Genomic DNA, 25,354 nt, shown 5'->3' with positions numbered 1-25,354 from the left:
ATGATCGAGAATTGGACGATTATGTGACATTTTGTAAAGAAAAATTAGCAGTTTATCAATTGCTGTAACATTATATATGAGTTATCTTTACTTTGGATAGCCAAAAAACAATTCTTTTAAAGAGAAATGCCTACGAAATAATCTATAAACATCAAATATTTCCGACTGTCTAAGTAACTAAGTCGATATCCTCGTCGTAAAAGCACGTTGGAACGCTATTTTATGGTAGACCGAAGACGGGTGTGTCATTCTGGCGATAACTCAAATATCTCTCGAGTCGTCAAACTGTCACAGCCGCGAGTATCTATGTACGTTTCACTCGTCACTATCTGCCCTCGTAACTCAACGGAAAAAAAATACTACATAAAAGATTTCCATCGTAACTTCGTCCAGTAACGTTGCGTATGTGAAAAAATGAAGGACAACTTGCCTAGTCAATAGACGGTATGCAGACGAGACAGCAGGAAGCATACGCGGTAACGAAATGAACTGTTCGACGAAATATCTAAATGAATAATATAAATATGTGTAACACGACTATATTATGTATGTAAGACAACATATCGCATACATAATAGAGTACACATTATTTATCAAGTAAGTATGACATACAATTTATTTTTTAAGACCGTAAAAATATTAAATAATATATTATGATTTATTTTACTCTTCTAGCAATAATGTTATTAAAAGATAGTATTAATATTACTAGAATTAATATAGAAATTGTTTTTCTATTTTTTTTTTTCTTAATAAAATACACTATACACTCACTCTCATTCAAATACTCTTAATTATATTCAATTTATTAAATTACAAATATCATATAAAAATTATTTATTTAATAACTGTTTTTTCAGACCAACTATTTTCTGATCATCAATATAATATTCGATTTTACTATGCCGGTTCTTCGATTTTACTATTATACGGTTCACGAATGGACCAGCAATAGACGAATGGACAGCTTAAGGATGCCGTTATCGGAGAAAGGGTTTTAGAGTCTAATCTAGGCTCTAGTCGAGGATAAGGAATATCAGGGCTTTATACTCTTGGTCACCTGATATATACGCGCGTATACGCGCCCAAGTATCGAGATAGCCAGGTATGTATAACCTTAGGTTCGATCTATAGAGGACGCATTTGTCACTCCCAAACTGATGCTGCTGAGACACCAAGAGATTAGTCTCGATATATACACATTCGATATCCCGGGTTTCGTGGTAATTTATACCGTCTTGGTCGTGTGAATCATGTGTTTTCTATCACCGTATATCCGAAAATTAAAGTGCGTGAACAAGAACCAGCACTAACTCTTTCAAAACTAGTGATAGCAGGAATTAAATATGCTAATAAAATATCAAAGTGTGTGGCATTTTATAAGAATTATGTAGAAACAAGATTGATAATAAATTTTAAAAGAAAAGGCAATTATAATTACTGCTTGAAGTTTCTGATGTTAAATACAATCTTAAAAATATTACATGCCACAATCTCGAAAAAATTAGGGTAAAACAAAATAGAAAAGCTATAATGTAATTTATCATGTTACTTGTGTTAGTTATAATTTATTACTTATTATTATTACTTATAATGTTAGTTTATATAACGAAATGTATAGTTAAAAATATATATAGTTATTTTATTCATAATTAATTATATTGTTAGAACTTTTAACTTTTAAAAGAAATATAGCGTGAATATCTCAAAGTTTAACAAAATTTTTGTGATCAAACATTAATTAAAAATTATAATTCATTGCTTTCCCACAGATCTAATATTATTTAGTTAGAGTATCTTATTAAGCTTAATCTTCACAATAAATATTTTTTGAGAAGTAAAAATTTAGACAATATATTTTTTATACAAAAATGAATAAAGTGTTCCCAACGTGTAATATGTCATGGTTGTATAAAATATGTTAAAAGTTGAAATTGTTAAACGTTAAAAATTAAATATTTCTTTTTTATAACTTTGACCTTAAAAGCAAAATGTTAAAAGTAACAAAAGTAGCATTTTAAAGACCAAAATGTTTCCAGCAAAAAAAACTACAGTAAATGACTAGTCTTTTCCTTTTAAAAAGTTACTTTTTGTAATTTGTGCAATTATGACACAATTTAATACTCGAATATCATTTCATAATATTATGTTAATATTATTTATATGATATAATATTATTTATTTAATTTTTTAATTGTAATAGTTAAAATCATTTTTTGTTTAGATCTCAATTTTTCATTGTTAAAAATTTGAATTCAAATTAAAATAAAACATTGAATTTCGATAATTATACAATAGATTTTAAATACTGCAAGTCAGCACAAATATAATTTTTCATAAAATTAATTTTGTACGAAATTCCACTATCCTTCAACGCGAGATCACGACGCTAAAAATCCCGCTACAATCGAGAACAAGAGCCGCAGGGGGGCTTCAATCGGCTCCGTTCGATGATCTGGAAAGAAAGAGCGGTTTGCCTGATTAATTTCGCCTTTCCACATCGAAGTACGTAATCCGCCTAGTCACGGAAGTCCATTCGTGTTCCCCTGATTTTCCATCCAGGGGCCGATGACGAGAGTATAATAACCCAAATCATAGGGGGACCCTGTGCACCCTACTTGAACAGAGAAAAGAAGAGCGTTCCTGAAAAATAGGCTTGCCTGGATGTTCCTCGAGGCCGTAAGATCAAGGACAAAGGAAGAGATTTCGCCAGCGGTCGCCATGCGGAAGGAGGGTGAGAGACGGGCGGAGCGGAAGTCGACCAACAACGACATCGTTCGCTAGGGCGTACCTAAGGATCGAAGGGATAATCCTACGAAATCCACCCGCGGTCGTTCCGCGGAGTGCCGCCCGTAGGGCTCGATGTTTTTCCTAAGAGAAGAAAATAAGAAAAGGGGAGAGACTCTTTCCAACCATCTTGAATGTTGTTCGAAACTTTTTCAATGGCCCGGCAGGCAGCAGTATGGATAAGTCGAGATGCCGTAGTCAGTGTGACGTGTACCGGTTATAACGATGCCTTGTTAATGCCTTGAACGACGTCGGGCTACGTGGAGGGTGACTTGAGATATTATGGACGCTTGTTTTGAAGCGTGATTGGTCCGCGCGATTCCTCAAATATTTAAGCTCCCGCTGTTGACGATGAGCTTTGGGCCGGACTCTCTTTCTTTGTCTTACTATCACGCGTTTAGATGAAAAAAGGGTCGGAAAATCTGATAAGGTCTTCCTGATCCTTACCACGCTTATGCCACCCGCAGGCTATCAATCTGGCCGCAGACAACGTCGGCGACTTAAACGTTAAGTTACACATTGCTTGGAAATTACGTACAAAATTAATCATATCCCAAATAAAGTAATAAAATAATAAATTATATTTAATGATAGTTTAAAATTGAGATTTAAAAGTAAGTTTAATTATTAATATAAATTTTGTAAAAAAAAAAAAAAAATTAGCAACCATAGTTAAAATTCATTTTTTCTCGTTTCACTATAGAAAAAAGAAAAATTATATTTTTTGTTAAAAATGATTCATTATATAAATAAAGATAGAATAGATTTTTAAAAAAGTATTCCCCTAAACTGTAAAAAGAATTATAGTATGTATAATAAAATAATTTGACTTATTTCGTGTATAAAAGAGATTACTCAATTAATAAAGCATTGCAATTAGAACATATATCAGCTGATCTATGTTAATTAAATAAAATTTAGAGAAGCACGCTCATTTAAAACAAGTATTTGTACTAATTCTATATATGACAATAATCGCGTGCACTTATCTTAATTAATCTCTCTGATATTCTTTTATATTTGCACCCCAGAGTGTTTGGTTTTTGCCGGCAATTCATCTGAGGCAAAGCGGAGCGACTCGAGCGTACGCTGAGCGAGTCGGCATAAGGTGATTATCCGTTTCTTACCGGCGGATTTATTAGCCTTACCTATTTGCAGGGCCGCGCGAGAGCGAATGATCTGTTGCGCGCGAGGCGAATTCGCGATAAAAAGGATCGCCGTGTCGCGAGTAATGGAGGTAGTTTCTTCCACTTACTTGCGGTTCTGTTTGTTCGCGGAGTTTCTTGCGACCACGTCGACGTCTCGTTTGGATCGCCATGCTCGAACGAGCAGTTGAAAAGCGCCAGCGGGATGCGTTTAGTGCAGGCTACGGTTTCGCGGATGAGCTCGCGTCGGGACGCTTCGCTCTCTTTCTCTCTTTCTCCTTTCTCGTTCAAGGGAATAACTGTTATAGGGAATCGTGATAGAATGCCGCGCGAAGACACAGTAAAGGAGGGAAGTTAATTAGCCGTTACCGATGCGGCCGACGCTCTTCGAGCGCTTCAGCCGTTCCGTTCTGCGCGCTCCTACGATCGCACATAATGGGAACGAAGTAATTAATTGACGCTTTTAAACAATGCATTTTTATGATAATATTTATTGGGTGAGAAAAATCTTGTAAAGTATGCTAGAAGATAATCGTGTTAGTAAAGTGAGAATATATATATATATATATATATATATATATACATGTTAAAGTAGAAATTTTTAAAGAGATAATAAATATTAAAGAGATAACAATTTTAACTATATGAATAAATCAATCAGTTTTAATACAACTACGTATATCACTCTGTGAAAATGTTTTCTTAAACTCTCTCGCTGTAATAATTTACAACATTTATATCAATCTCAGCATTTATGTCAAACAACGACACGTTTTAATTCTGAACCCCCAGATAATTAGTTGTAGCAACGTAATTAGTTTCCAGTAATTACATATCATCACAGATACATATATGCGATGAAACATCGAGTTGTAAAATTATTAACATATTAACGCGAGTACGCGCTACCACTTTAATAAACCGTTCGCAACAGATCCCACGGATCGTGAAACCAGCTTAAAATTCCAACCGTTCCGTCGACCGCGAACTCTGACCTGTCATTTCGGTAGAAATTTCCCGAGCATACTCATTTCAGGACCTGTTCCAACGAGCGATTCATTAAGACTGAACTTCGTTGCGACGATTATTCCTCGTGTTCAGCGATGATAGCGTCGAATGTGCATAGTCGTATGCTGTAATCCATGCACATAAGCGTCGGAAACCATTCTGCATGTTATTCCAACACGAATTCAAATGAAATGCCAATGAATAGCCGAGACATTAACGTTATTCAGTAATTTTATCATTAAAAGCTATATCTTTCTACATATTGTATAATTATATTCTGCAAGCATAAAGATTTTTAATAGATTTGTAAACATAATTAAATGAATCTTAAGGTCAGTAATACATAATTTTTTAAATATTTTAATTTTTTATTGCACGTGGATTTCAAATATACGACTTATTGTTAAAAAATAAAAAAATTTCATTTGATTGCTCTTACATACAAAAATTTTTCGTTGTTTGTTATTAAAACTTGATTATCTTACAAGTTGTATAAATGTAATAATTGAAATTTTTGTATATATTTAGATATTTTTTTGCCGCTAAAGTTTACATATAAAACAAGCCAGTATGATGCATCGTCGGAAAAATGTATTGGTAGGAGAGAAAGAAGATGTCACTCGCTAAAAATATACACAAACCGATGAGTTTTTCCGTGCTGGTTTGCAAAAATAGATTTCTTGCTTTTTAAATTTACCTTTCGTTTTACGTATTTCACTTCTATAGCAATGTGTAGCGTATCGCGGCGCAATCTCTTTTTGCATAAATTCCCACGAACCTGGCGGTAAATTTTGCAGCTGGTCGAGCAGGACTTCGTTCTGGCTCTTCGAGTCCAGTTAGTCCGAGTTGCTTAGCGCTCTGTTAAATATCGCGTAATGATACTAGAGCAAGCAGGCGGTTTACTTTCGGGATCGCTCGCGCCTTGCGTGGGATCGTATGTTCCTCAACGTCCGATACAGCCGGCTGGATTCCGGTTTCGATTACTGGATTCTCGTACTGTTAATGCTATTAAGTACCGTAAGAAATGCCGACGTCCGGCTTGGCATCGGATTCATTTATAATTGTCGTTTTGAAGAGATTCAGTTATCTATCCCCTGCCAATATAAGTTAATTTATATAAATATTAATTCCGTTATCTATTAAAGCCTGATAATATTGATCGAGGATAGGGATAATAAATATTAATGTGTAATTATAAAGGAAGCATTAAATTGTATGTATTTTTTTAAATAAAAATAGTACTTTTGTCGCAAACACATTATTGATTCATATAATGCATTTCCATTTTAATTAACTTTTCCTTATCTCTTAACTTATGTAATCTCAAATTTCCACTTTTAATTGTTGACTTTCTAATAATGCAACAAATATAAAAATATGTGTTAATTTTGGATCAACAGATTTAGTCTGTGAACAATTTTTTTAAAATCATTAGATATAATTACGATAGCCTTTCATAAAACGATCGGTTATGTGAATTTTTGCGAATTAGTGGTTGTACATACTCATAAATTCCTTAATTAATCTGCGAGTTATAAAGTCGCTTACACAACCGCGTTGCGCGTGAAAAAAAAAATTTGACCAACCGGTTGATATCTCGCGTAGTCTCGTAAAATTAATACCCGCTCTGGGTGTTAATTCTCCCGAGCGTGGAAAAAACGCACCGACCGGACTGTCCGGGTTGTCGTCGAGACACGAGCAGGACGCGTGGGTGCGGCGCCCGTATTTGCGCGGCGCTAATTTCGCGTAATGAAGATCATACAAGCCCGGCAACCAGGCCGGAATGTCTCGCGGCGCGACCGGCTGGTCGCGGAAAAAAATTTCCCACCTGGCGGATGAACGTGTGCTGTCCATCGAGGCGTTAATTTGCAGCGAAAAGAAAAGGAAACTTTTTAGTTGTAAGCATTCTCACCACGATAGAAAAACAGACAATTATTACATTTCGCGAAAAACTTGTTAAATCAAATATTTCTATTGCACAGAAATATAAAAATATGTATGCAATAATAGTACACAAAATATTATTAGAAAAGCACAGAATTCTATAAATATTCTATAAAATACTTATATATATATATATATATATATGTAATATATACTAATATACTTTATTATAATATATAGTATATAGACATAGAAAAAGATATATATTATAGACAAAGGGAAATTATACATATACATTTCGTATGTGCTGACCGAAAATACCGACAAATATTTAAAGAAAATTTGTGCACTATTATTTCGATTCCATTTAATGTGCTTTCAAATCTATCTAATCTCTCCTTTCATTATTATGCAATAATAAGCGTAAGATCGTCGCGAGCATTTATCTATAATCTATATAAACGATTTAGATACAGTGTCCATTATATTTTAACCAAAGATCAAATTTTGAAAGTAGTCAACTTAAACGAATGTATAGAAATATAATGCAAAGTAAACTAAAACTTAGACTTGGTATCGTGAAATATCGCTTGAAAAAAAGATTAGCTTCACAACAATGTTTTTTTCACGGGAGCTTTGCCACGCACGACCGCAGGAAATAAAGTTTTCCAGACGTTCGCGTAGAGTCGTGCCAGCGGCAAAGTTCCTGAAGCAAAAAGTCACCATCGCTGTCATCGACGCAACGGCTACAGGAAAGTTTACGCGGAAACGTGCAGGAAATTTCCTGTATAACGGTCCGCGAAAAGGAAACTCGTTGAAATGGGTCAGATCGGATTCAGCATGAACCCACCTGTTGCCTGTTCATCTATTGGTATATCTATATAGCCGCAGCCTCGCTAGAAGCGATGGAGGAGGTAAATGGTCGGAACGTGTGCGGGCGCGCTTAGACCCGAGCTTCGGATTGCCATCGATCGAACTCTTTAGCTATAGATATAGCAGCGAGCTTTGTCTAGTTATCCTATGGATGCTCGAGGCTCGACGCATTAAAATGCGTGTCAAAATTCGTCAACGAATATGCATATCAAGAATCGTTTTCACTAATATTGATTAACTCTGTATCGTAATGCAATGTATACATATATCTATCGATAGCAAAAATTCTATTTAAAAAATTTCTTTCTTTTTCTCCGTAATAGTACTAATCTGGAAACATTTTGATATTTGGGATACGTTTCCAATATTTTTATAATTTAGTAATATTGGAAGGTTAATGTCTCAAAAATTATTGATAGCTATGGTAAGATGATTTTATTATAAAACTATTTCTAACCAATTAATTTAGAATTATCACTTTTATATAATATTAGCATTATGGAAACATATTATATAAAATTTTAAATACAATGTTATATAAAATATTTCCTAAATTATTAGACTATATGTATATATCTATTCTATATAGATTTAGCCAACCAATCATTTTATATAAAACAGATAAGAGAAATATTTGAGTGAATGTATCAACGAAAAGCGGAGTACAATGAAAATATGATTAAAGATATAACCAATAGAATATTCCAATAAAACCAACTGAAAATAATTAATATTGCGGGCATAAAAGTTGTCACAAAATCGGAATAAGTTGAGATTTCAATCTTTTTCTTTAAATGCTTTTTCAGTACATTGCAAATTTTTTACTTTGGGTCAGATACTATTACATATATATCGCTTGTGCCGATCGTATCGAAGGAGGGGCTCTCGTAAACGATTTAGGCGTCGATTGTCACTAACAGTAAAATACATCGACGTAATTAAGTCCAAAGAAACGTGATGAGAGAGACAGAAACGAAAAGAGAATCATTCGAAAAATTAGCGAAATACGATATAAAAAAATGAATATGTCTTTGGAAAAAGATAGATGTGGAAATTTATGAGGATAAAATATGAATAAATTTGCAGAAAAACGTTTTCAACGACACTGTATCTGAAAGAGGATATTGTCTTTGCAGCTTTCGTTGTATTAGTTTTTACGGAATGAAAAATGTGCTACTTTTCTCATTGCACTGATGGAAGAAATAAGATTTTGTCTGATAATAATAAATTCTACAAAACACAATATATATATGTATTTTAAAATAATTCATAATTCGATAATTAAAATAATAGAATATGAACATTGTTGTTAATCAAAATATAATACATTCGCAAAATTCCTAAAAGATATTTTAATAAAACATTTGAATTAATTTTCATATCGTTAAGTCTTATCACGACGAGATCGTGCATTTTTGAGAGGCAGGAAACTAGATAAAGATAGCAGTAAAGTTTAGTATCTCTCCGACTTGTCGCTGGTGGATAATTAAATCATGACGTATGAAAGAAAAGGAGGAACGATTTAACGATGTTGACTCCCATCGTATCCCACAACGACGCTGATATTTCGATGCTTGACGGATATCGTCTGCCACCTTTATCGCGCATCACCAATATCCGAACACCATGTAGGTGTAACGAATCAATCTTAAGTTTAGTTCGATCGTGCGTAACGTGCTCGCACGTGCCGCTTGAATGGATTAATAAAATAATTAAAAAAAAAATAATACAAATTGATGAAAATAAATCTGTTTTTGTTAGCCTTTGAAAAAAATTCATAATAAATTATTTAAAATTATGCTTTAAATTAAATCATCAATAAAAAATAGAGAAAATATAAATTCACAGAATTCTGATTATTCATTAAATAACGCCCTATTAATCTTATTTAACGTTTTATTAAATATAATTGTATTCTTCATAAACAGAGAGCAGTATGTAAGATATTTTACGGTCGTCGAGAAAAAATTCAGTCGCGCTTTTAGATCGTTCATTATAATTTTCCGCTATTAACGAGCCGCGGTCTCGGTGATCATGCAAAAAATGCTCTTTCTTGCGTTCCGAAATCGAAACAAGATATGGCAAATGCAAAAGAGGCAAATGCCTTATGAGTAATTAGAGATAATTAATGGCGCGGCGATTTGGTGACAAATGCGATGGTTTTAATTACTTAAAAGACTAAACTCGCATTTCCTTTCTTTTCGTGGCTGATGACCTCACGCCACCGCGCCGATACGGTAACGAGAAATTAAGGGACCGGCGTGGCACGACGCGGCGATTCGACTTGATCTCTGAAGTACGCAATGACTTTCGACGTGTGGCGACCGAAGCCTCTCATTAATGGCGGCCGGGGTAATTTGCGTGGATGACTTCGGTGTGCTTCGCTGCTTCGTACGACTCGCTCGCTGATATATACGCGGCAACGGGATTTCTGACGCCCACGCTGACGGGTACGATGTGACGCGCGGATGACCGATCATTAGTTCACGTCCGTCCGACAGCCTACACACGATCCCATTCGATTCGCGATCGTCCGATCTATAGACTCGGTGATGGATCAACTTTACCACCTCACGAAAATTGCTACATGACATTGATCCTCCGTCGTATAAAACTGTCAGTATAATAAAGTTATGAAAGAAAAAGATGCAGAATCTATAAAATTTGGTAGTTTTTATAAAAATAATAATAGTGATATCACAAAGATACGATTGAGAATAATAATGCACTAGAGAGAAATTGAATATTCTATTTCCACTTTTCTACTCTTCTACGAGAAAAATCGATTTAGATAAAAGACTATGTTAGAAAAGAGAGAAAAGAGAAACGTGTAGTTTACGATATCGTAGCGAGAAAGATAATATATGCAATACCATAAGACATGGTCGTGACATGAATGCGATAAAGGAACGCATTTTTCATCGCGGCGAGAGTTACGCGGCGACGTCATTTGTCGAAGGAACGATTCTTTAACGGAACGAGAAATTCTCGCGGATTACCAGACGTCGACGTTCTATCACCGGCGGCTACGCGTCGATGATAAATCACCTCCTCGTAGCTAACTCGTTCACGAAATTCGCGCGGCAACTCGCCACGACGGAAGACGGAGAAGAGAGGTTGAGAGGCGCTTGTGAGCCGTGAGTTTAATACCGTTAGTATAACGAGAGAGAGGCCTCGGTTATCAGCCTGCGATCGGCCAATACTGCCGGCGAATAAATGAAGAGGCGCAGATCCGAGGCGAAATCATTACAGTAACGAGACATTAAGCAGATAAGAGAACAGACGCCGGCCTTCGGCTCGTATCTATCCCGCACTGCAAAAGTGTACTTATGTGTGTGTAAATGTAACGTACGACCGCGCGCATCCACATGTGAGTTATTCGTAACTTACAGCGAGATATATGTATGTGTAGGCCGTGAAATGGAATTTTCGTTATTAAAATACGGTTCTCCTTTTCGGCCGAGTGGATTGCGAGTAAAATTATTCTTTAAAATGTAACGGCTGGTTGCCCATCTTCGACGTATCCGACGCTGCAAATTGCTCATACGTATATCCGCGATACGCTATTAAGCTGTATTAGCATGCCTTTAGATCTGCGATTACATTGTACGTCGCACGATCGCGATCGCATTTAATGGTTTAGAGAGCGACAGGACTCTGACAGCGCCAAGGAAATTCTTGACGTTAAGTCAAAGAGGCTGTCGCGATCCGGTTCTTATAGTAGATAATGCGCACAGATATTACGAGGCGAAGTAAACTCTGTGATTAGCGAGGAGCAATTATCGACTGCTTCGCTACTCATCATGACTTGTAAATCACTTTATCGCACGCTGTTATTAGCGCCTGATATTAATGCAATCGTATGTAGTCTTATATGTATATTAATTATCGACCGATAGGAAAGTGATCGCGCAGAATGAATTGAATTCTATTAGATTCTATTAGACATGCTACTAGAAATGCATATTTCTAATAACAGCACACCGACAATAATTTCAAAGTAGCAAGTATAGCTTGCATTTTCCTTCAAAGTATTAATATCGTAGTTAATAACGTTAATAGCTTTTCGTCAGTATTACTTCATTAATATTCTTTTCAACGTCAGTACTTCACCTCACTATCTGATCTCATATTAAGATAATGACTCGTTCATTATTCAAAGAGAAACCTATTTCTCATCTTAGATTTTCCTTCACTAGAAATTTGCTACGCAAATATTAGCGAACGTGCTTTATTTATTATACAAAGATTCGCTCTACGTGAATAAAACACGACTATTAATAAACACCTATTGCCGTTGTATCAAGAGGTATCATGAGTTAACATCAATAATTCAACAATCGACTCTCGATCTGAGTTTTCAGTGCTATAGGACACACTCGTGCCGCTGGTTTATCACCGATTTACAAAGGTATTTTAAGAACGGAGAGGGGGTGGGGGAGAGGGGGGAAAGATCGGACCGTAGAAAGAGCGTAAGGGTCAGGCAGGTGATCTTGTTTGCTAATGGCGTACTCGTGTTCGAATGTAGTTGCCCCGCCATGTCCATACGTCTTCTGATTAAGATTAAAGAAACCGCGTATCTCGTCGAGCCGCGCGCTTAATGTATTCACGCGCCCATGTAAAAGTTAAGAGTCGCCCCGGTGTAGCGCGCGAGCGATAGAACGCACGAAACCCTTTCCCTTCGTCGACCATGTACCGACTGTATATCGATCGAACTGCATTCACTCACCGAGTGGCCAAAGGCGGAAGGCGAAGTCGTTGTCCTGCTTTTCACGTAATTGCGATCTATGTTGCGGTCAGCGCGCGAGCGCGCGCGCGCGCTCGCTCGCGCGCTTTCATTAAGATTGTGGCGCCTCGGGCGTAATTGGCGGCGATCACGACAAAGAATAATTAATTCGTTTATGTATGCAGAGCGCGCGCGTGTTATACGTTCGAGTCTCTTCATTGTCAGGCAATACGTGCACTTAGGGCGAGGGAAACCAATGCGCTTCCCTCAAAGTAGAGAAGAAGCCCTAAATATGTCGAGTATCATTGTCACTTACTGACAGAAGAATTCAGATATATAGCTTGAATAACGATTTTTCACGTTCGATTGGAAAGAATCTAATTTCCGGTCAAAGTTAAATTATAACTGCATCGATTAGAAAAAGAAGGTTTTTTTGAAATAGTCGATAAAAATTCAACTTATATAGAGAGAAAATAAGCGAAAATTAGTTGCAACAAAAAGCAACGACTTATTGTTAGTTGCTTAAGAATGATTGCGAATTGTGGAAAATTATTTGAGAAAATACGGAGCAAATTTCGCATAGGAGAAATGTATATTGAAACAAACGCGTTTCTTTAGAGGCAAATGTAAACTTGGTAGCAAAGTGGACGCGAATGAATATGCGAGGTGTGCTCGCGGGAATATGCTTACGGCTCTTACGGCCGAGTGTATACGTCTCTTTCTCTCTCTCTTTCTTTCTCTTTTCGTACTCTCATACTGCAATAAACTGACATAATGACAATTAACGTTGCACGCCACGGAGCACCGTGATTATCGTGCCATATTGAGAAAACGCGGCTAAAATTCCTTTGCGTACGCAACAGGGGAGTTCTCGGTAATTGACAATAAATGTACACACTACACGGTCACGCTTGTTTTCCGCTTTCTGAAGAAAGAGCCTCGTCTTCGTGGCGACTCATTTGCTTCCACAGCTACTTCTAGAGCTACAATTAGAGATGATGAAGAACATTCAGCAGCGAAATCGCCTGAGCGCTTCATGCAATTTTAATGACATATAATATCTTAGAATATCTCAGCAAAATCTTTTAATAAATAATTAAGTTTTAAAACAAATTTGGGGAAATACATATATCTCTATATTAATTAATTTTAATTAGACATATGTGACATATATCACAAAATATATACACATATTAAAAGTTTGAATTTCCAATTACTGTGTAACATATCTCAATACTTTCTAAATTTATCTATTTTATGGGAAAAAAACCATAATTGTATAGTATAATAAAATATTTTTATAGAATAAAATTTTTTTTAAATTTTTAAATAAAAATCTTTATATTAGTTTTTTTCTTTCTTTTTAATTTTAAAACATTACAAATAAGATTACTTCATTAAAAGAAAAAAAGAGATACAAAGGTACAAATATTTTTGAAATTACCAAAATCTAATTCAAGTCACACTTTTCGCTTAATAAGAAACCCTTTATAAACCAAAGTTAAAAAGATCTTTTGTCATACATAATATTTTCATCATGTATATATCATCATGTATAATAATCAAGTATTCGAAACAATTCGGGAATAATATTTAATTATAGTTTATATATGTTTCTAATATATATACATGTGGTGAATCTATCTATTTTGATAATATGCGAATTAAATGACGCATAAAACTCACATGACATATATTAAGAATAGATGTTACTGTTTTCGAGGCATCAATTGCAAATGATGACGGGCAATAATTGCAACAATAGTAATCTCCACGCAGTTAGGCAATTTAATGAACCGACGATGATTCGTCGATAGACCTGAAAAAGTTTCGTGCGTCAGATTTGGAACTCGAAATAACCTGCCGCGCGGTTATTAAGTTCAATCAAAGGCTATGGCCGGGAAAAAGTATAATGGAGAACATCTATATAACAAACGCGCGCGCGCAACGTATTAAAAACCGAGCAAGGCAAATAAAACAGAATAGAATTGATACAAATTTCATTGGCGCGAGATCGGGATTTGACATAGTTAGTTTTTAGCATCAACGAGTGCGCCACTAAGATGATTTTCAATTTGAAATAACGGAACTCGTTTATATCGCCATGGCTATTTCCCGAAATCGATCATAAAAACCGAAACGACATTTGAACATCGATTCTCGTATCGCCAGCCGCCCCCTCACCGTCTATCTCGAACGTAGAATGAACTTGAGTTAAAAAAAAAAAAAAAAAAAAAAAAAAAAAAAAAAAATATTAATCGAATTCGACTTTCTCTCCACGTCTCACGGCGCGTTACCCGAGTGGAAAAATGATTAACGGCGAGAATGGAATGGAGATGCAAAAACGAATTAACGGCGCCGGGCAAAATCGAACTCGTTAAACGAGTTTCGCGTATGAGCGAGTATGCGCCTTCGCTCGTTCGCGTATGCGTATATTAATCACTGGCGCGATGGCGACGACGCAACGCGACGACGACGGAGACGAGAAAACATTCCCACATGGGTCGCACACGCCGCGCAATCATGAATCGGCATAACGTCGTGACTGCGTAAATACCGCACCAGTAATAAGACAAGCTCTAAATTGTAAGAATAATTAGTCGCTCCCTCGTACACCGGCCAGGAAGTGAGAGAGAGAGAGAGAGAAAGAGAAAGAGAAAGAAAGGGTTCTTCTCTCGGTATAAGATACGCACGAACTACCGTCTCAAGAGCCGATATCGATTGCAGACGATGACCAGCAACAATTCTCTAGACGGATCGATGCATGCGAGCGCCGCCGTGCGTAATGATCTAGCGATGATTCGCCAACGTATGCGAAATCATCGCGCATCCAGACTGCGAACGGATGGATAGACGGACAGTGAGAAAGGAAAGACGAAAGGTGGCAGAGGAAAGATGTAGGCGAGGAGAGTTTCTCCTCTCTCCGAGCGAGAACGCGACTTGAAAGTGATGTATATCGAGCGGCCGGCTCCACGGCGCTAATTACCGCTATTAGTAAGCCCCCACCATCGTGCCAGTGTCGGTGAACATTAACATAAGAGACAATGACAAATGACAATGACGCGCGACGGGGGTAACACGCCGTCGGTGCCTTCCTAAATTGCGCGTCGACGTAATCCCTCTCTTTGGGTCTTCTCAACGTTAAATGGCGATATTTTCCTTTTTTTTCTTTTTACTTTGGACGCTTATTTCGCGAAATATTACATAATAATAGTGTGATCATGTGCATCTTGAAATATCTAAGCTTATTTAACGTCATGATAAAGAGATTATTTTTTATTCATATGAATATATTGTAAGAGAAAAGTAACATAACTCTTTCATAAAAGTCACGCGATCAAATGTAAAAAAAAAAAATATAATTCCGTAATATTTTTTAACGACGTACTTATATAATAAATCCAAGCAAAAATGCATTAAGATATATATAATCAATGTGTGAATAATTTCGAAATACGTATTATGTAATAATTGCATACTACAAGAGGCTCGCTGGTTTACGTGACGTACATATAATCCACAACGTTATCGATGTTTTACGAACTATCGCTTTTATGGAACTCGAGAAATTGCCCATTAAATCACGATCGGTTTTGCCGTTTTTTGTCCAGCCATGTATCCCCTTCACCTTATCCTTCTTGTTTCGTCACTCGCGCGATCTCTCGACCCTCGAATCTCGCCGTCGGATCGCAAGTCTACGGGAGGGAAACGTGGCATGTCGAAGCGATTTCCGCGTGTTCCAACAAACAATTTGTTTGTCGCAAGGAGCAGACAGGAGCGGACGAAATTCGGAGAAAGGGACTCCCTTTGCGTTCTCTTGTCGGGGCTTCTTTTCGATACCCTTCGTCGTGCGGAGACTTAACGAGACCGCGAAATAAATCAGTTCTCCGCCAAGAATGTGCTCTTTCTCCATTCGTCTCTTCTCACCGCGTCCATTTCGTTTCTCTGCCTCCTTTCTAACCACACAGAAACAATCGTTGCAAGTAACTTGTGCACGAGAATAAAGAATTTCTTCGGTTATTTTGCCGACATACGGAAATTCATTATAGTATCGTTTTTTTTTCTCAAAAATAAATAAAATTATAATTACAAAATATATAGATAAAGATAATTGTTAATTAGTCGTTATCAGCTGAGAGTTATTAGTTCAGTAAATAAACAAGTATTTTATAATAGAGTTTTTAAATAAGAACGATTCCGAAACATTCTTTCATCTATGTATTTGCTGACAATAAAGTTTTACTATTGTTGGAAGTTTTATTTTGTTTAACTCTAGACATTGTACGATTTATCGTTATTATTCGCAAGAACTTTAAATCTTTAACAAGATAGGATCGGTATAGTTGAATCTGTTCAAGTAAGAAAAACCCGGCAAGTATAAAAGTTGCTTAGAAGCCCGCCAAGGACTTAAGTAAAGCTCCAGTCACGTTCAATCGTTATTGATAAACCCGGCGGGTGCTCGCGTCACCATTGTGTTACACTCGCAAATTGATTCGTTCCCAATACTATAGGCGGCGATCGTAATATCCACGTGTGTAAATCACCTGAGGACGATATCGCGAACGTCGACTTCTCGTACGTGATTAAGCTGCTTGATCGAAGAAATGCGCGTATAAAGGCGTATCACGTATGGACGCGAAAGAAATGCGTGGCTATGAAAAACAGCATTTTAATTAATGCTGCAATGCGGGAAACAAACACAATGCGAGCGATATAGCAGACGACGTGCCACAAGAGAAAGAGATGGAAAATACATATCATATTGCAGCGTGCTGTGAAAAAGACGATGAGCACCATCATCGCGTCCACCAACGCTATTGATTAGGATGACTCGAGCCTCTTCGAGATAAGCCCTTCTCGCTCTTTCTTTCTTTCTCTCTCTCTCTCTCTCTCTCTCTCTCGTTTGCTCATCGCCTCTACAAAATCCCTTGCTTATCTTTAGCTTCGCGTTGATTGAGTTCCGATGGGTGTGGCGTATTTCAAACGCCTCCGCATTAATTATTAGGAGGACCGCGGGTTTCTCGCACACTGCGTGCATCAAAAAGCAGCTCCGTAGCTGCTTATTCTGCCCCAACATTGCATCGTCTGTTAGACACTGATAATCCTCTTACGTCTTGACGCATATTGACATTGAAAATATCTAACTATAGGTTGAGTTCGCCTCCTTGAGAGATTTAAAAGACAAATATATAATTATAATTGAAAAATTTATTTTTAAAAAGACGTATGAATAATAAAGAAATTTTGAGGAAAATATTTTTATTAAGACTCTTTTGATGCATTGTTATTTTTAGTAAGCTATCTTCTGTCGATAAAAGAATTTATTCTGTTTTTATAAATTTCATCAGAAATTTTAGAAATGTAAAAAAAAAACTTTTCAGAAGTAGAGACTATTCCTGAGTATGCTTCTTATTAACTATATATACTAATTAATGTTCGGAATAATTATAGGTTTATTATGAATTATTAATTGGCATTCTCCTGTTCATGCGCGTTCTTTTTAAAGTGGATGCTCTTTTCCAATCAATCGCGGATATACTGATGGGCGATTCAACGCAGAGTGGCATGGTAAGACATGCCAGAGGTGGAAGATGAAGAAAAAGACGATGGCTCCCGGGCGGCAGGTGGAGGACCTTCCGTCACCGTCCCTCTCCTTCCTACCGTTTCCCTCTACCGCGGTCCTTTACCTATATTCTTGCGGACACAGCACGTTGTTTCTGCTTTTATCATTATTGTTATTATAATTTCAGTGGATGGACCTTTGATGAAGCGAAGACTCGGGTAGCCAGGCGAGATTCAAGAGGTAAGGGAAGAAGGAGGAAGAGTCGATCTCGCGGCACAACAAAAACAGCAAGAAGCAAAAGTTGGACCGTACGGAGAGGATAAGACGAAGGTAAAAGAAGAGGAAGAAAAAATGATTACCAAGCGAAGGAGAAATCGCGAGGAAAGAAGAGGGCTCCCATCGCGGGTTTCGTGGTTGGCCTCCTGGTAATTTGTAGCTTCGATATCATCGCTTCGAAGTTATTCGGAGGCACATGAATATACGTATGAGCGAGCTGACTACCTATCCACCGATAGCACCTACCGGATCCCCTTCGCTCGGGGTATCCTCCTTTCTTGTCTGCGTTTTTTTCAGAAAGCGCTCGGTATTATATCGTTGACGTGATTGTTCCAACCAAGTTGGATATTAAAATAAATTAAAAAATATATATATTTGTATATAAAATGTGTATAAAAACTGTGTGAAAAATTAATGAATAATATACTTTGCGGAATAATTTAGTTTCAGAAAATATAACGTAATTTTAATCACGTAGTATTTGTAGTAGAAACTTTGATTTTTAATTTTGTTTGAAAATTATTTGCGCTTTGACGTTATTATGTAAAACAATTCAATTTCATATTATTAAAGAAATTTCATTTTACAATTAATTGCAAATCATTCAGTCGACCATCAAACTTTATTACTGTTTATATTATAAAGTTTCATTTGCTTGATATTCTGCCACGTATTCGTTTAATTAATTGCAATGAGTAGAAACGCAGTAAGTTGTTTTCGCGAAACCTGTCGCTCGCAATTTATCTGTTTGATCTCATTGACAGGGGTATATTCATCCAGGAATTTTTAATAGTAAAATGAGAAAAGTGAATGAAGAGATTCGACGAAATTATACATAGTACATAAATTTTGATCCGTCTGTAGAACACTTCGTTCGTCAATGTTTTTCGATAATGCTCCCTTCCTCAAAATAGGGTTGAACGTGAAACGTCACGCAGATTGCGCAATCTCTTCCTATCAAATTTAGAATATTACTACACTAATTAGTTACTTACTCATAGATATCTTTAAAGAACTCTATATCCTTGCAGGTACAAGTGCCAATCTGCGTTGTAACGAAAAACCATCAAGACTTACCTAAAACAGAAAAAATAAATATACATTAATATAAGCAAAGTGAAAATTATTTGTTTAAAATTACAACTATTTAAATTTAACGATTTAATAATTATTTAAATTTAATAGAATCTTGAAATAATGTTATTTCCTCTCTGTCACAGAATTAAATATGATTTCAGTATCGCAATAAATTTGCAAAAAACATTTTGCATAAACTATGAGTAGAAAAATGTACACAGATCCTTTGTCGATCTTATTTAATGTATGCTGCTGTGTATGATAATTATTAGCATTATTATCGAAAATAAGGTTGCATAAGGAACTCGTAAAAATAATGTAGCAAAAATACAATGAATTTGCGGTTGATTAAGTACATCTTTTAATTGTTTAATTGTGAGACAGCGTATCTCACTAGTGTCTATATGCAAGATAGAAAAAAACAACCGACCGCCATCTTCAATTTCTCGTACACATATATATATTATTATTATATATACATAAACATGTTTTTATACGATCGTAGATCGGTCGTTGGCCGATTACGCGGCACTCGAGCACATATCGAGGCATTGAATAGGCGACGCATTGCACGCTCTAGAATGCATTTCCAATCGGAGTGTGGCACTTGGAAATGCGAACAACATGAATGCAACGAACCCCACGCATACTCAGATGTTCGCGCAATTGCGTAAGACGATTGCGAGTGGTTGGGATCACACTTCGAGATCCAACGATCCCGGAGGCTGCTTTGGCTGCAAAACGAGTGTCGCGGCCGCGTAATTGTGAAGGACAGGCAGAATTTCTCGCCTCGCTAACAAAGAAGACGCGAAGAAACCTGTACTCGAGCGAATGCGTTTGACAAAGCGGGCCTCATGAAATATAAAAGAGACCAGATATACCATCTCTCTCTTCCTCTTCTCTGTCTCTCCATCTCGCTCACGGTACTGTGCGGGCCCATCAAGAGGGCACAAAAAGGAAGGAGAGACGCGGGGAAGAAAAACACAGAGGCTCGATGGCCTCATAGGTGTGCTTATGCGTCGAAAACGCCGCGGGATAGAGCCATGAAAAGAAGCCCCGTTCCGTCTCCGCTTCGGTAGCGTTGTGCGTGACATCAATGGACCGATGCCCGCGCGAGAGGAAATGTCCCACTAACCGATGTTGACAAGCATTGCGACAGCATTGCAAGGAAAGCAGCCGATTCATGATCCATGATTCGAGCGAAAACGGAACGAACACGAGGAAGCAAGAGAGAGAGAGAGAGAGAGAGAGAGAGGCGCGAAGTGTGACATTACCGGTATAGGAAGAGAGTATTGTTTTTTCTAAACGAACGAGAAAGTGAGTTCCTCTTCAGCATCGAAGACTCGAAACGATAGGTGCCTCGTCGTCTTGTTGTCGTTGTGTTAGACATCTCTGGACATTTTCGAGAGGGTCGAATGAGACAGATTGTAAAGCCGCGATTACGTTCCTGACAATTACAAGTACAGCCTCTCGTTCACCGAGATTATTGAAACGAAACATGAAAGAAAAAAAAAATTTAAACTTAGGTTATTAAATTAATCATCACAAGAATTATTGTTCATCAGTTCAATCGTCAGCATGTCATTGTTAGCGCTTAGCGATAATTAATTGAAATGAATTTTTCTTGAACAAAAAAATTCTGCAGTCTTTTCTTATCAATAATGCTCTTGCGTTACACAGATAATTGTAAATAGGAACGATTAACGAAAACGAGAAGACAATAGAGAAAAAGAAAAAGGTACGTTTTAAGCGATAAGCGTGCGATCAAAAATTCCAGAACATAATCTATAGTGCCGTTTTATCAGATCGTTTTATTCCGATGACCAATCACTGGGTGCCTTCTGACGGAAGGTACCCATCTGCTTCATGTTTCTTCCGGCTGTTGCGCGAGTGCGTGTCTACGCACGTTTCCGCGTTCAACGTAGCGATCTTGTTACGATTAATTGTTATCCAGACCGTACAATACTGAGAAATAATTATGTCGAATAGATACGTTAATTTAAAGCTATATAAAAGTCTAAATTATTGTTAAATTAATGTTGGTTTTAAAGTATTTTACCAATATCCTTAGTATACTTTATTTTGATGATTGGTTTCAAGTTCTTATTTAAATGTATATTCATTATTTTATATTTTTACTAAAATATAAAATTCACATTGTAAATTATAAAATTAAGTAAATTAATGTGTATAATAAAAAGTTTCGTCTCTTTTTCTCTCATTCTTTATTATATAGGAACTTCAGATAAAATTAATTATTTAGATAAAATCCATTATCAAAAATCTGTCGAGAATTTATATGCGTTATGTATATTTCCCGTTATACTTTTTCCCAGCCGTGTGATCCTTTGAGGTTTAATAACCGCGCGGTGGGATATTTCAAGTTCTAAATCTAGCGCACGAAAAATGTTCAGATCTATCGACGAATCATCGTCGGTTCATTAGATGGTCCAGCTGCTTGGAGATTACTATTGTCGCGATTGTTGCCGGTCATCATTTGCAATCGATGCCTTGAAAACAGTACTCTATTATTGATGTTTATAAGCCCCGTGTGTCATTTTATTCATGTGAAACTAAAATCGATAAATTCTCGTCCTATATATATTCGTATTCAGTCCGTAATCAAATATTTTTTCCATGACAGATCGTTTCAAATGCGTACAGTATATACGTCTGTATGAACATGTGGATGTTATAAAAGATCCTTTCAACTCCGATTAATATAAGTTCCTCATTAAACGAAAGCTTACGAATTATATGGTTTTGAGTAATTCAATAAATATTTTATCTTTCTCTTTCTTTCAGTAAATATTTATTTCATAATCTTTTGGAAAAAATTTAGATATTTTTAATATATAAAAATATTGTCGCAAAATGGCAAGTATATTTTCGCGAAATTAAATCATTAAAATGTTGAACTTCTTTTTGCTTTCTTTCTAATATCAATACTTGTTTGTAATATTCATTTATTATATGAATGCAAGTTAACGTATTATACGGTAAAAAAATTCAAATAATTGAGATTTACATCATTTTGCAGAAGTCTTTTCCCTTCGAGAGAATGTCACAAAAAATATTGAATTACTCGCTATCATCTGGATGCCCATGAGAGGTCAACCAATAATATGTATGTGAACGAATATCAGCAAACAGGGTCGGCGCAATTATTGAAAGAGCTGGATAGTAAAATTTTGGGCTTCCCTCTACGTTTATTACATTTTACAGCGAGAGGACGATGGGGAATGATATTGGTGTACTGGTCTCTCGCGCACGTAAGTGATGATTTTCGATCATTATGGTCGGCTAAGTGGATCTCGAAGGGACGATTTCGACGGCCAAAAATATTTTGCATAACAAACATGGGGATAACCGCGTTTTTTTTTATTGGTTTGCCGCTGCGCGCGAATCGTTTAAACCAATCGAATAGCTTAGAAAAAAAATGTAAAGAAATATGATAAAAAACGAGAAAGAAATGTTAATGATTCACTGCGATGGATACAATTACAATGTTATAGTTCACATGCGATATGTATCGCGAATGTTTTTAATTGTTTTCTTTATCTGGTAGTATTTATCATATCAAGCAAACCAAGATGTGTAAGAAATTTGCAAAAGTAAATTTTGTACTTGTATTTAAAATTATGATATTAATAATGTAAATCTCATTTTCTTCTATTAATAGAATTAATAATATATATTATAATAGACACATTACATATGTATATATATACATGCCATTTTAAAAATAATGTGTAAAATTACATGAGATTGACAACGCAGATTCAGATATGCAAATAGTGAAGAAATAAAGAATGTGCGTGGGTTATGAGAGGACTCACACATTGACAAATAGATGAATAGCGATGTTTCGTTCTATAACATACGATTCTTGCTGTGAATATTTAACATCGTAATCCTTCAGTCACCTATCTCCTCGTGTCTCGAGCTGTGATTTTTTCTTTGTTATTTTTCTATTCCAACAGAATACAAACATTTTATATCAAATGTAATTATCAAATTAATGATGTTATACGATTTGACTAGAAATTGAAATGTCATTCGAATGAAACCCACTGCGTTATGTCTGAGGACTTTATTATGTCATAACTCATAATCTCTCTATTAGGAAAGCAAAGTTTTCGAGTTTCTTTGAGATAAATGCCATGTAAATTCGTCACAGATGTACAATAAGCAGAGTCATAAGGAGCTATCTCCTACAATCCCGAGAACCCGCCTAGTCTTTTCGAAATGGCGATGCGATATTTCCTCATGATTAATCGCGCGCGTGTAAGAAACACTTTCCAATATTTCTACACGCGTGCATTAAGCGCGACAGAGACTGGTTTTATCTGCCGTATGAAAAAAGGCACGATAAGCATATCGCACGAGGTTTTCAAAGGTACTATCATATGCCGAATGAAAACTCAGTGACCACTACAGGATTTTCTTCCGCGCAAAAAGGATGGGAGGGAGAGCACATCTCCGTACCTCTTAGCCGGTCGTTAAGTAAGACGGTTACATTGAGAGATGGCCAATGTAAATTGCGACGGCACGGTACGTATGTGTCGTGCGGCCCGTGTAACGATACATCAACGTCAGCAAATTGTGATAAATAAAGCGCAATTGAAGGCGCGAGGACGGGCGGACAGGTAGGCAGCCATGGCGTGCTCGCGGCTGGACAACGGTGAATTTACTTTTCAGCGGATGTTAAAGCCGTTCGCGAATCCTTATCTCGTCGAAGCGGCGCGCGCGGATGCACCCGCTAACGACATAATGAGTTGTTATTAATTAACGAGGCTTATTGGCGTAACATGCATAATACGAATCATCGGATATAATAGACGCGAGGCAGCGACGAGACTGTCGTCAGTGGACAAACGAGAGATCCAAATCTTGCAATACGTTGCTTTTACGTCCGCGGTTCAAGGACTTTCTGGTGCATTCAATGATGGAATAAAAAATGCTCCATCATAGATATATAAAAATATCTATGGCAAACCTGCAGAAGAATGATTGTAAAAGGAAATTTGGGAAAGTAAATAAAGCGAAAGAGATGTAATATTATAATATTAACTGTAATGAAAGTGCATAACCAAATAGAAAATAATATAAAAAAGAGAAAATATATAGAGACAGAATTTATTAGTACAATGTCAAAAGGTAATAGTTTAGATCATTATTACTACCCGATATTTAATAGTATATCACATTTATTTAAAAAATGTTATATATATATGATGACGTTGTCTTAAGTAATGATTTAATATGCGCGATGAAATCAAAGTAGTTCTATTATACAATTCGGCAAATGTCAAAGAATCATGGCAATCAAAATTTTCAGGTAGCCTATAATCCATCGTCAGTCTGTTAAACTCGCCACAAGCCGTCATTAAATTATTACGCGGTACCGGGTTTCTGAAGAGAGAAAAAGAGAAAAAGAAACGCGATTATCAGAATTATTCGGCTGTATATCGTTATTAGAATTAGAGAAGAGAAGAACTGTCCATGTATATTGAAGTGCGACGACAAACGTGGGTCCGTCGAGAGTCGCTCATTATTATAATTGGATAATGCCTATACTAGACCTACTTTTCTTCATCAAAACGCGCCGTCATAACGGTAACAGTAAACAGTTCTACACGTGAATGTAAAAAATAAACATCGAATCGCGTAAGTTTCTTTGATTTTTTATGATCTTTCATTTATCTTTTCTATTTTTAGAAGCAAATATAGTTTAATAACTTTTTGAAATCTGATTATGATTTTTAAGACATCCGATTTTTAGTGAAATAAAGTATTAAAAAATTATGTCCTCCTATTCTATGCAATTCTTAATTTAAGGAGATAAACAATATTTTACATATCGTTCAAATAATTAAAGATTTCAAATTCAAGTTGTATGTATATATTTTTCAAGTTATATGTATATGTTTTTATTTTATCTAAACACTCGATTGTGTAACAAAGCATCTGTTACGTTGTTCGTGCATAAACGTATCGACGAGGAAGCATACA

At 36.3% G+C, this 25,354-nt stretch overlaps 1 long non-coding RNA gene across 1 annotated transcript; it reads left to right on the top strand.

Annotated features, from left to right (window-relative positions):
• The first annotated feature begins 498 nt into the window (after positions 1–498).
• Positions 499–18,242, top strand: LOC140669691 (uncharacterized). The gene is made up of 3 exons (XR_012047379.1): positions 499–597; positions 861–1,105; positions 18,174–18,242. It is a non-coding gene; the product is annotated as an uncharacterized lncRNA (long non-coding RNA).
• The last annotated feature ends 7,112 nt before the right edge of the window (positions 18,243–25,354 follow it).

This window comes from Anoplolepis gracilipes, chromosome 9, assembly GCF_047496725.1.
Source record: "Anoplolepis gracilipes chromosome 9, ASM4749672v1, whole genome shotgun sequence".
NCBI lineage: Eukaryota > Metazoa > Arthropoda > Insecta > Hymenoptera > Formicidae > Anoplolepis > Anoplolepis gracilipes.
This window is presented reverse-complemented; position numbering and strand designations above follow the sequence as displayed.